A 13,612-nucleotide genomic window follows, 5' to 3' on the forward strand; every position below is an offset into this window, starting at 1 on the left:
AAATTGTGTGCCACCACAATCTGTAACCCATGGTCTGACATAACACAACTATCTTGCCCAACTTTTCTCAATGATAGATATTGGTGAACAAGTCAACAGCAGTGCCAAAACAGCTGGCAACCTGGTCAAGTTACAATTTAGGCTTATATGCAGTCCTAATTGTGGAAATACCATCTGATAGACATATCAAAGCATCCACAACCAACAGAAAAGTTAAAAGCTTTGTTAAAAAGCAAAAATTGACCCTTAGTAGAATGATATATTCTTCTTTGTCAGATGTGGGAGTTTAGGGAGAGTTTAAGTGTTACTGACGATTATATCTGCAATAAATGCCATTGGTTGCGAATCCTATCAGATCGAATGGATCGGTTAGAGCTACGGTTTGAGGCAATGAGGAATTTACAAAAGCAAGGGGGTGTGATGGCTGGCAGTTACAGGAAGGGAGAAAAGCCGTAGATACAGTCACACAGATGGGTTAACTCCAGGAATGGTAAGAGAGGAAGGCATGCAGTGCAGGAGTCCTCTGTGGCTATCCCCATTTCAAACAAGTATGTTATTTGGGAAAATGTAGGGAGTGATGGATTTTCAGGAGAATGTAGCACGAACAGCCAAGTTTCTGGTATCGAGACTGGCTGTAATGCAATGAGGGGTACGTCGGGTTCCAAGAGATCGATTGTGTTGGGGGACTCTCTAGTCCAAGGCACAGACAGATGTTTCTGTGGCCAGCAGCGAAAAATCAGGATGGTGTGTTGCCTGGCTGGTACAGGGTCAAGGATGTCTCAGAGAGGGTGCAAAATTCTATGAAAGGGAGAGGGCCCAGCAGGAGGTCATTCCTACGTCATTGGTTCCAATGTGTGCAAGGGAAAAGAATGAGATTCTGAGGGGAGAATATAGAGAGTTAGGCAAGAATTTAAAAAGCAGGTCCTCGGGAGTCGTACTATCTGAATTACTCCCAGTGCTGTGAGCTAGTGAGGGTAAGAATAGGAGGATAGAGCAGATGAATGCATGCCCAAGCAGGTGGTGTATGGGAGAAGAATTTACATTTTTGGATCATTGGAATCTTTTCTAGGGTAGAAGTGACCTGTATAAGGAGGATGGATTGCACCTGAATTGGAAGGGGACTAATATACTGGCATGGAGATTTGTTAGAGCTGCTCAGGAGGATTTAAACTAGTAAGGTGGTGGGGTGGGACCCACAGAGGTAGTGAGGAATGAGATCAATCTGAGACTGGTATAGTTGATAAAAGAAGCTGGCAAAGCAGGGACAAAGCAGACCACAAGGTAGGACTGATGGACAGGACTGCCAGCTTAATGTTCCAAGATACAAATGCTTCAGGAAGGACAGAAAGGGAGGCAAGAGAGGAGGTGGAAGTGGCGTTATTGATAAAGGGTTGAGAAAATCCTTTGAGTAGAAAGGCAGTAGGAGTATACTTAAGAGGGAAGTTAGGAGGGCAAAAAAGGGACATGAGATAGCTTTGACAAATAGAGTTAAGGAAAATCCAAGAGGGTTTTACAAAAACATTCAGGACAAAAGGTTAACTAGGGAGAGAATAGGGCCCCTCAAAGATCAGCAAGGCGGCCTTTGTGTGGAGCCACAGGAGATGGGGAGATAGTAAACGAGTATTTTGCATCAGGATTTACTGTGAAAAAGGACATGGAAGATAAAGAATGTAGGGAAATAGATGGTGACATCTTGAAAATTGTCCATATTACAGTGAAGGAAGTGCTGGATGTCTTGAAATGCATAAAAGTGGATAAATCCCCAGGACCTGATCAGGTGTATCCTAGAACTTTGTGGGAGGTGATTGCTGGGGCCCTTGCTGATATATTTGTATCATCGAGGGTCACAGTGAGGTGCCAGAAGACTAGATGTTGGCTAATGTGGTGCCACTATTTAAGAAAGGTGGTTATGACAAGCCAGAGAAGTATAGACTGGTGAGCCTGATGTTGGTGGTGGACAAGCTTTTGGAGGGAATCTTGAGGGACAAGATGTACATGTATTTGGAAAGGCAAGGACTGATTAGGGATAGTCATCATGGATTTGTGTGTGGGAAATCATGTCTCACAAACTTGGTTGAGTTTTTTGAAGAAGTAACAAAGAGGATTGATGAGGACAGAGCAGTGGATGTGATCTACCTGGACTTCAGTAAGGTGTTTGACAAGGTTCCCCATGGGAGACTGGTTAGCAAGGTTAGATCTCACGGAATACAGGGAGAACTATCCATTTGCATACAGAACTGGCTCAAAGGTTGAAGACAGAGGGTGGTGATGGAGGGTTGTTCTTCAGACTGGAAGCCTGTGACCAGTGGAGTCCTACAAGGATCGGTGCTGGGTACACTGCTTTTCATCATTTATATAAATGATGGGTGGCACGGTGGCACAGTGGTTAGCACTGCTGCCTCACAGCGCCTAAGACCCGGGTTCAATTCCCGCCTCAGGCGACTGACTGTGTGGAGTTTGCACGTTCTCCCCGTGTCTGCGTGGGTTTCCTCCGGGTGCTACGGTTTCCTCCCATAGTCCAAAGATGTGCAGGTCAGGTGAATTGGCCATGCTAAATTGTCCGTAGCCTTAGGTAAGGGGTAAATGCAGGGGTATGGGTGGGTTGCGCTTCGGCGGGTCGGTGTGGACTTGTTGGGCCGAAGGGCCTGTTTCCACACTGTAATGTAATCTAATCTAATCTAATCTAATCTATAAATGATTTGGATGTGAATATAAGAGGTATAGTTAGTAAATTTGCAGATGACACCAAAATTGGCGATGTAGTGGACACTGAAGAAGGTTACCTTGGATTGGAGGGAGACCTATTAGTGCCAGTAGGAAAGGAGTTCCAAGATTTTGACTAAGTTACAGTGAAGGAGCAGTGATATATTTCAAAGTCAGGGTGATTGTGTGCCCTGGAGAGAAACTTGCAAGTGGTGATATGCTCATGCATCTGCTGCTCTTGTCCTTCTAGTGGTAGAGATCAAAAGTTTGCAAGATGCTGTACAAGAGTCATGGTGTGTTATTGGAGTGCATCTTGTAGATGATACGCACTGCTGCTACTGTGCGTTGGTGGTGAAAGGATTGAATGTTGAAGATTGTGGATGAAAGGATATGGGCCAAAATATGGCAAATAGGACGAGATTAATTGAGGATAACTGTTCAGCATGGACGAGTTTAACTGAAGGGTCTCCTTCTGTGCTGTATAACTCAATGACTTTACAAATTTAAGTGCCAGTTAAGCAAGCTTTCTTCTCTCTGGTATCAAGTTTCTTGATTGTTGTTGGAGCTCACCCATCTGGGCAAGTAGAGAACATTATTTTATGCTCTTGACTTGCATCTTGTTGATGGTGGATAGGCATTGGAGAGAGTATTGTTTGCCACCAAATTTAATTTGATTTATTATTGTCACATATCCTAAGTCCAATGAAACATTTTGTTTTGCATGCAGAACAGGCAGATCATAACATGCAAGGATCATACGGTGATTGAACAGAGCGAGGAATGCAGAAAAAGTAGACAAACAGCAAGATCACCATTAGATTTGAAATTTGAGAAGTCAATTCAAAATCTAATAACTGTAAGGAAGAATCTGTTCTTGAACCTATTGGTATGTGTGTTTAAGTTTTTGTGTCTTCTGCCTGACAGAAGAGTTTGGAAGAGATTATAAGAGATCATAACTGTGTGGGAAGGGTCTTTGGTGGCTGCTTTTCCAAGGAATTGAGGTGGAGGTGGAGTCAATTGATGGAAGGTTGGCTTGCATGATGGTCTAGGCCGTGTTCACAACTTCCTATAGTTTTCTACAGTCCTGGGTAAAGCAGTTGCCATACTAAACCGTGATGCATCCAGATAGAATGCTTTATGTGGTGCACCTCTAAAGCTTGATGAGAGTCCTTATGGACATGTCGAATTTCCTTAGCCTTCTGAGGAAAAAAAAGACATCGCTTTGCCTTCTTGACTGTCGCATCAATATGGGTGATCCAGGACAGACTGGTGATCGTCACTCATAGGAATTTCACGATATCGACCTTCTCCACCCCAGCTCCATTGATGTGGATAGGTGCATGTCGTCCTCCTTGCTTTCTGAAGTCAATGATCAGCTCTTTAGTTTTGCTGACATAGAGGGAGGGATTCTCACCTTTGAACCACATCATCAAGCACTCCTATCCTCTGACGTGGTCTTGTTGCCATTGTATTCAGGTTCTTCACAGTGTTATCCTCCAGAATTTTGAGAATGGGAATTCAGTTATGGTATTGCCATTGAACATGAAGGGATGAGGTTTTGGTTCTCTCTCGTTAGAAATGGTTGTTGCCTGCCTCGTGGCACCAGTGTTACTTGGCATTTGTCACCCCAAGCCTGGATGTTGTCAAGGCCTTGTTTCATGTAGACACTGACTACTTTAGCATCTGAGGATTTGTGAATGGTGCTAAATATTGTGTAATCATTAAAGAGCATCTTCATCTTGAAACAGCTAAGTGTGCTGGATACAGAAATTCTATGGACTCTTAAAACAATTAGCACACAGTTCAGAAGCTTTGCTCTCAAATGAAGCAATTGTAATCTAATTAATCCAATGCAGGTACAACACACTCCCTAAGCTGACAAGATGGAAAATTCCTTGGACGCCCTGCCCATAAAACACAGTAATTCTAATCTGACTAATTGCTGCTTCATCAGGTTATTCTCATTTATGAAGTGACAAATAAGTAAGTAAGGACAATAACCTATTGGTAAATCTTCATTTTGGTTTCCGCTTTCACCATTTTGCTCCAGTTTGCACGATGATCTTTGTCCAAATACCGACAAAGGATTTGAATTCCAGAGGTGAAGTGAGAGTGATTGTCCTTGCAATCAAAGCAGCCTTTGAAAGTATGGCATCAGGGAGCTCCAAATCTTGTGATTTGAGTGCTTAGAGGTATACCTCGTACAAAGAAAGATGATTGTGATTGGAAACTTTTGGCTCAGCCTAAAGATATTGTTCCAAGAGTTCTTTGTAAAGCCAGAAGTTGATTGCAGAGTGTTTAATTCCAGTCTATGACCTCTTAAGGAGGATCCAGATAGAATGCTTTCTATGGTGCACCTCTAAAGCTTGGTGAGAGTCCTTATGGGCATGACGAATATCCTTAGCCTTCTGAGGAAGAAGAAGCATTGATGTGCCTTCTTGAGGCTTCAGTCACTAAATGGCAAGTTGTGTCATTCACATGTCAGATAGTGACCATCAGTGTCACCATTTACTAGAAATGAATCTTGACCAGCAGGTTAGAAGCTGTGTATTTTGTGATGCACGATTCTTGTCCTGACTCCTTGAATCCCTTTCACTACCTAAGTGGCACAGGTCAGGGGTACAGTGGGGTAATCTCCATTTAACTGTATAGATGCAGTACCACGAGCATTCAAGAAAGTTGACACCAAAGATGATTTTTGATGCATTGAACTAAGATCTGGCAAATTTGTAAAAAAATTGTTAACATAAATGAAAAAAATTGTGCACAGTACTTTTGCATTAGTGACATGCTGGCATTTATTTTAATATCCCTTAATTATTAATTACTTTCATTTGCTATATTTTTAATGTGGCGATGGAGCATTGAACACATCTGCTGTTTTCCATCCCTTGGTTTTCTGATGTCTATTACGCATTTAATTATATAGCCCTGTATTCAGATGAAATGAATAAGGAGAGTGAAAATGAAATTTGCAGTAATGGCTTTTTAAAAAAATTATACATGTCTATTTTTAGGGTGGACCTGCAGTTGCTGCTTCAGTTTCTGTTCATTCTCTAGACAGTTATGGGGTTCAGTGAGTAGTATTCAGGGATAGTGACTGTAACAAGATTAACTTGCGTGTTAGGTTGAAATATTTTGAGCTGAGTATTACTAGGGGAAGAGTGCTGCAGGCACTTCTGAATTTGTTCAAGTTCTGTCATAGGAAGAGGTACTGGGTATTCGGCCTGTCGAACCAGCCCCACCGATCTAGATCATGGCAGAGCAGCATTTCCCTCACTTCTCCATATCCCTTAACCTCACCTAATGTCATTCGTCTTCAGAAACATATTGATTTTTGTATTGAACCTGCTCAATTATTCAGCTTTCACAGCCCTCTGGACTGGAAATTTTCAAAGATTGATCCACCTCTGAGTGAAGAAATTCTCCTCATCTCTGTCTTAAATGGCCGATCTCTTGTCCTGTGATTATATTCCTTGATTCTACGGTCCGTACTATACACAGTACTCAGATGCAGTCTCACCAAAATCCTGTATAACGGAAGCAAAGCTTTTCTGCTCTTGCCTTCAATTCCTCTTGCAATAAAACATCATGTTCTAACTGCTTTGCTCATTATTTGTTGTACCTTCTATGATGCATGCATTAAGGCACCCAGATATTTCTGCAACATCTCACTGTTTAGATAATATGTTCATTTTTTATTTTTTCTGCCAAAGTAGACATTTTCACACTTTGCCACAATATATTTATTTCTGCCAAATCTTTGGCTAATCATTTAACCTATTTTTATCCCTCTGCTGACTCCTTATGTCGTCTTCACAACTTACCTTCCTACCTACCTTTGTGTTAGCAGCAAATTTAGCTATCATACCTTTGATCCTTTCATTCAAATCATTTATGTAAATTGTAAAGGGGCAGCACGGTAGCTCAGTGGTTAGCACTGCTGCCACACAGCGCCAGGGACCCAGGTTCGATTCCCGCCTCGGGCAACTGTGCAAACTCAATACAGACAGTCTTGAGTGGGTTTCCTCCTGATGCTCCGGTTTCTTTTCACAATCCAAATATGTGCAGGTCAGGTGAATTGGCCATACTAAATTGCCCATGGTGTTGCGTGCATTAGTCAGGGGTAAATATTGGATCAAGGAATGGGTCTGGGAGAGTTACTCTATGGACAGTCAGTGTGGACTTGTTGGGTCAAATGGCCTGTCGGCAATACTGTATGGGAATCTAAAGAGTTTGAAGAACCAGTGCCAACTCCTGTAGCACATCACTCATGACATCTTGCCAGCCTGAAAAAGACCTGTTCATTCCTAAACACTCTTTTCTATTAGTTAGCTAACCTTCTATCCATGCTAATATGTTACCCTGAACACTATAATTTTTTATTTTCCATAATGACCTTTGTGGCACCTTACCATGTGCCTTCTGGACATTTAAGTACAATACATCCCCGGTTCCCCTTTATCACAAAGAACATTGTTTCTTCAAATAACCCCACTAAACTAGTTAAACATAATTTCGCTTTGACAAAATCATGATAGCTCTCCCTGATTGCCTTAAACTTATCCAAATACACCTGATATAAGCCTTTAATATTAGCTTCTATCATTTTCCCTGTGTCAAATGTTAAGCTAACTGGCTTCTAGTTTCCTGTTTTCTGCCTCCACCTTTTTTTAAATAAAGGAGTTGTAATAACTGTTTTCCACATTAAAGGAATTTGCCCCAAATCTAATGAGTTTTGAAAAATTAAGACCAACGAATCAACTATCTTGTGAGCTCTTTTAAGACTCTAGGATGATATCCATCAGGACCCAGGGACTTGTCAACTCTGTTTCAACAATTTGCTCAGTAGTACCTCCCTAGTAATTGTAATTTTCTTGAATTCTTCCCTCCCTTTCAATTTCTGATTTAAAGCTATTATATCCTGTTTAGTGAAGGCCAGTGTAAATTATCTGTTTAATTTGTTTATCATCTTATCGTCCATTACGTATTATCCAGACTCATTTTCTATAGGACCAACACTTCAACTTCTTTTTAAATATCTGAAAAAAATCTTTTCTTATCTGTTTTTATATTTTTGGCTAATTTCTCTCTTTCTCTAATTTTTCTAAACTAAATTTCTCTAACTTTTCTCTCTGTACTAATCTTTTGCAATTTTTGTTTGCAGTTTTTAATAGTCTGTTTAATCATCTGATGTGCCACCTAGCTTTTTCTTTGAGTTTGATACTATCTTTGACTTTTTATTAACTACTGATGGCAGGTCAATGCCGTAAAATATTTAGTTAAAAATCACACAACACCAGGTTATAGTCCAACAGGTTTTAATTAGAAGCACACTCGCTTTCGGAGTACCACTCCGTCAGGTGGTTGTGGAGGACACAATTGTAAGCACAGAATTTATAGCAAAAGTTTACAGTGTGATGTAACTGAAATTATATATTGAAAAATATCTTGATCGTCCACAACCACCTGATGAAGGAGCGGTGCTCTGAAAGCTAGTGCTTCCAATTAAACCTGTTGGACTATAACCTGGTGTTGTGTGATTTTTAACTTTGTACACCCCAGTCCAACACCGGCATCTCCAAATTAAAATATTTATTATTTGTTGGAATGTATCCTGCGCTTTCTGAGTATCTCCTCAAATGTTTGCCGCTGCATTTCTGTTGAGCTATCCTTAGGCCTAAATTGCCAGTTCACTTTTGCTCATTGTTCTCATGCCCTCATAATTGTTCTTGTTTAAATTCAAAATTGGAATTGAACCGACATTCCTCTCCCTTAATCTCGATGTAAAATTCAGTCATGTTGGGTTTGCCGCTACTGAGGAATGCTTTCACTAAGGTCTGTAATTACTCATAGCTTGTTGGACAAAACTAACTCTAGTATAGCCTACTGTATGGTTAGTTCTATAAAGTGCTGATCTTGTTTGAAAAACATTCAATGCATTCCTCATCTAGACTACTTTTGCCCATTTGATTTTTCCAGTCTATAAGTTGATTAAATCTATGATGGAAATTGTTGTACCCTTCTGACAAGCTCTCATGTTTCCCTGATATCCTGTCCCACCATGTGATTACTAGGAGAGACCTTAGACAAGTAACCTCCTACCTTTATTATTCCTCATCTCTACCCAAACTACTTCTCTTCTGTTCCCTGAATTTAGGGTATCTGTCTTTATTTGCTAATATCACTTTTAATTAATAGAGCCACTCTGTCTTCCTTTCCCTTTCAATTTTCAGGTCCTCTTTGCATCCTGCTCATAACTTGCATTCCCACATGGTTTGGTATCATCAGCAAATTTGAAAATATAACATTGTATCCATATATAAGTCAGTTGTACAGATTATGAACAGTTGTGAACCTATCCCCGATCCTTACTCTGCTTGTAACAGCATACCACCTTGAGAATGATTTGTTTATTTTTTAAATCTCTGCTTTTATTGATTTATTTTCAATCCATAACGATGCATATATTCCCCTAATCACATTTGCTCCAGTTTTTTTTAAAAAGCTTTCTGCAAAATGTAAATAAACTACATCTATTAGTTCTCCTCAGCCTACGCTATGTAATATTCTCAAAAAAGTCCAAGTTTCTCTTAAAGGATTTCCCTTTTGGAAATCTATGCTAATACTATCCAATTTTGGTGTTCTTTTCTGAATGTTCAGTTATCACATCCTTTATATTAGATTAAAACGTTTTCCTTCCTATTGACAAACTACCAGGCCCCTTGTTCTCCACTCTTTTTCCTCCCTTCTTAAATAGTGTGGTTACATTTGCCACCTTCGAATCAACAGGAATTTTCCATAATCCGTGGAATCATAAAACATAACCACAGTAATCTTTATGATTATTTCCTTCACACTGATGTGAAGCCCATCTGATCCAGGAAATTTACTAAGTATTATCTCTATTGATACTAACTTACTTTTCTTTTCAATTACACAAGTCCCTTGGTTGCTTTGTATTTCAAGGAGATTTCCTGTATCTCCTTCTGTGAAGACAAAGTGACTTTTGTCTGCCATTTCCTTGTCTTTTTCAGTCTTCCTTTTATGTTTTTCATATTTTCTTTCATATTCTCTTTTCCCTTTTAGATTCAGCATCATGATTCTCTTTTTCTGAGTCCTAAATTGCTCTGAATCTCAATTTGTGAACCATTCGTTTACATTGGGGAATGGTATGTTATTGCCCGATTTAATGAAGATGACCAAAAAATTGTGGAGGAATTAGTTGAATGTCTTTTGGGGCAGTTCCTACAACCTATAATTAAAAATTGGGTGACTCTACTCTTTACTTTTTCAGAGTCAAGATTAGAGTGGTGCTGGAAAAGCACGGCAGGTCAGGCAGCATTTGAGGAGCAGGAAAATCGACAATTCGGGCAATAGTCCTTCAGGAATGATGAAGGGTTTTTGCCCGAAGCATCGATTTCCTGCTCCTCGGATGCTGCCTGACCTGTTGTGTTTTTCTAGCACCACTCTAATCTTGACTCTGATCTCCAGCATCTGCAGTCCTCACTTTTGCCTACTTTATTTTTTCAGCTGATCAGAGACATTGAGCACACTTGTAGGTAGGGTATGTCTGATGTAAATGATTGAATTCTTTGAAGATGAATAAGTATGCATGTTATTTATGAAGTCTTTGAGAAGGTATTGAATAAAATCTAGCATAAGAGATTGTTGCCTAAAATTGTAGCTAATTGTAGACAAATTTTACCCTGGTTAGGAAATAGACTGAATGGGAGTGTCGTCCCATTCCCGCCTCACTCGAAGCAAAACACTCAGAGACAGTATAGTTTTACCTCCTTCATCTTTATTCCAGGCCCTGGAGGGAGAGAGAACGATTGCCCATGTGCACAGAGACATGAGTTCTCGGTCTTCTCTTGTACGGCAGTTCCTTAATGAATTATGTAGTCATTTTACAGGGAGGAGCATCCAGATAAGACAACATACATATTGGTTGGGTGACCATTCCAATCAGCAAGTGTCAATAGCAGAGATTAAGCCATCTGGCATTATATGATGAATAACTGGCTTCACATAATTAGATTCCCTCAGTGTGGAAACAGGCTCTTCGGCCCAACCAGTCCACACCGACCCTCTGAAGAGCAACCCACCCAGGCCCATTTCCCTCTGACTAATGTACCTAACATTATGGGCAACTTAGCATGGCCAATTCACCTGACCTGCACATCATTGGACTGTGGGAGGAAACCGGAGCACCTGGAGGAAACCCACGCAGACAAGGGAAGAATGTGCAAACTCCACACAGACAGTCGCCCGAGGCTGCAATCAAACCTGAGACCCTGGTGCTGTGAGGCAACAGTGCTAACCACTGAGCCACCGTGCCACCCCATAATGAATGCTTTTTCACCTCGTGTCAACCCGGTACCCTTGCCTCCAGCACCTCATTGTTCACTGCAAGTCCTTTCTAATGTGAGTCATACTTGTTGAACCTTTTGAACTCAAAACTTAACTCTTTCCCTACCTGCTCATACCCTATACACGTTCTCAGGAGAAGGCCAAATAAGAATAATTGGCAGATACTCTTAATTTGCAGTTTATGGTTTCGTCCTTAGATTTCTGGGGTCTCAACTATTCAATGCATTCATCAATGACTTTGAGCTAGAAATCCACAAACCCAAAGATTTGGTTACATATATATTACTGTACAAAGAAGTATAATGCTTCAAAGAGATATTGATTGGTTGAGTGAATGGGCAAAACTTTGGCAAATGAATTTGTGTTTGGACCTAGAAAGGATCGACTGGATGCTTAGCAAATGGTGAAAAACAACAATGGATGTCTGAAGATATTAGATCTCTGGGGAGCAGGGAGAGAGTCCCAGCCTTTAGATCTGAACAGGTACAGAAAATCATCAAAAAGGCTGATGGAAGGTTGGTCTTTATATCCGGAGAACTAGAAGATAGGAAGTCATGTTTCAGCTATATAAAACCCTGAGTGGATTACAGTTGGAGGTCTTTTGAACAGTTCTGGGTACTATATCTTAGGAAGTAGATATTGACAATTGGGAAGTTCAGTGTGGATTTAGTAGAATGAATGCCTGGAGTCCAAAAAGCTAATTTATGTGGAGAGATTCAACAAACTGAAGTTGTCTTCCTTAAATTTGGTGGATAAGGTAATTTGATGAATGTTTTCAAGGTATTAAGGCAAACAGGTAGATTTGGTTGGGAAAAATTACTTATTAGAACTCTTCTGGTGCAGTGGTAGTATCTCTACCTCTGGACCAGGAAGCCAAGGTTCAAGTGATATCTGCTCCAGAGATGTGTAAGACCATCTCTTAACAGATTGAGAAAATATCTGCAAATAGTAGTGCAATAACCGTGTCCCTACCTCTTCACCTGAAGCGAGGTTTGAATTGCCCCAGGCATGGTGCATCGTGCCTGATTGGGTTGTTTTAAAATATGCCAAAGATGTAGTAATACAAAACGTTTGCTGACAAAAGACACATATTGTTAAAGTTTTTCATCTTGTACTCATCAGGGCATTTGTAAGAATGCGAGCGTAAATTGGTACATTTGAGAAGAATGTGCTGATAGGTTGGTAGGTTGACTCTGACTCTGGTTAGGCTTTGCCCTGAGGAATGAACTGGAGAATGGCTGTGGCCTATTTAAATTGAAACTGATAAAATGTGTGCACACTTTCTTTCTGTTTACAAAGAATGTGGTCCTATATATGCATATATGTAACATCCAGTACACACAAGTGTCACAGTGCAAGCCCAATTGATACTCTTAAATTAGACATCAGTGTAATTCTTAACATACTCAGCATTAGGTCCAATCATGGAATCATATCTAACACTGGATACTGTTTAGAATTTTGAAAACACAGATTGGTGGGATATAATCAGTAATGCTACAAATAGCCAAATTCCTTTTCCTGCTCCTATGTACGGTTGAGTTGCTCTGACTGTTCTGGATCATATGAGATGTATGGTCAACATCTGCCAACTCCTTGTTATTCTGTATCTATGTTAGGTCACACTGCCAGCCTGAAGACTTGTCTTACTACACTTTGAAATTGTAGATCAAGTTTTTTTAGAATCTGTTTTCCAGATTTGGTATATAAACTATGCAATAATGCTGAGGTTTATCATTGCTTCCCCTACCAACAATAAAACACTAAGCAATTGTCCAACCTCAAAATAACTTGTAATTTATGATTAAATGCAAATTAAACCTTCTATAGTTAACTTCTGCCTGTTACCAAATGTGGTTACACTGATTCTCCTTTAACTTTGCAACAGGTAACATTCTCAAAAAACTCAACAGTTTTGTTAGTGGTGATTTCCCTTTCGTAAGTCCATGTTGACTCTGTGCAAAATACCTAGTTAGCCAACCCTTTAAAATAGATTCTAACATTTTCCTTACTACTGACATGAAACTAACCGATTTGTAGTTCTCCTTTTTTTTTCTCTCCCTCTGCCAATAATAATGGGATTACAGTTGCTACTATCCAGTCTGCAGGAATCTTTCCCAATCTACAGAATTATAAAAGATGACCATCAATTCATCTATCACCTCTATAAGCACCTCTTTTAGCCCTGGGGTGTAGCTCGTTTGGTCTAGGAGACTTATCAATTTTTGAATTCAGTTTCTCAAGTCCTATTTTGATTAATTTATATCAGTTCCTTGTTTTCACAAGTCCCTTAGTTCTGGCATAATTTCTGAATTTTCCTCCATGAAGACAGACAAAAAAAGTAATTGATTAGTTTTTCTCCCACATGTCCCTATTCTCCACTTCTCAAATTCTTCTGCCTGTGCCCATAATGGGTCCGCATTTTCTTATGCTAATCTTTTCCTTTTCACAACCATAGAAAGGATTTTATACTGAATTCAAAAAATGCTGGAAATCAGTGGGTCAGGCAGCATCCATGGATAAAGAGCAAGCTGGT

General features: G+C 40.1%; 1 protein-coding gene across 5 annotated transcripts in view; it reads left to right on the forward strand.

Annotated features, from left to right (window-relative positions):
* The window catches only part of LOC122565231 (zinc finger RNA-binding protein-like), an 81,834-nt gene that overhangs the window by 4,300 nt on the left and 63,922 nt on the right, over window positions 1-13,612 (forward strand). The gene's annotated exons all lie outside the window — the stretch shown is intronic.

Source organism: Chiloscyllium plagiosum, chromosome 31, assembly GCF_004010195.1.
Source record: "Chiloscyllium plagiosum isolate BGI_BamShark_2017 chromosome 31, ASM401019v2, whole genome shotgun sequence".
Taxonomy (NCBI): domain Eukaryota; kingdom Metazoa; phylum Chordata; class Chondrichthyes; order Orectolobiformes; family Hemiscylliidae; genus Chiloscyllium; species Chiloscyllium plagiosum.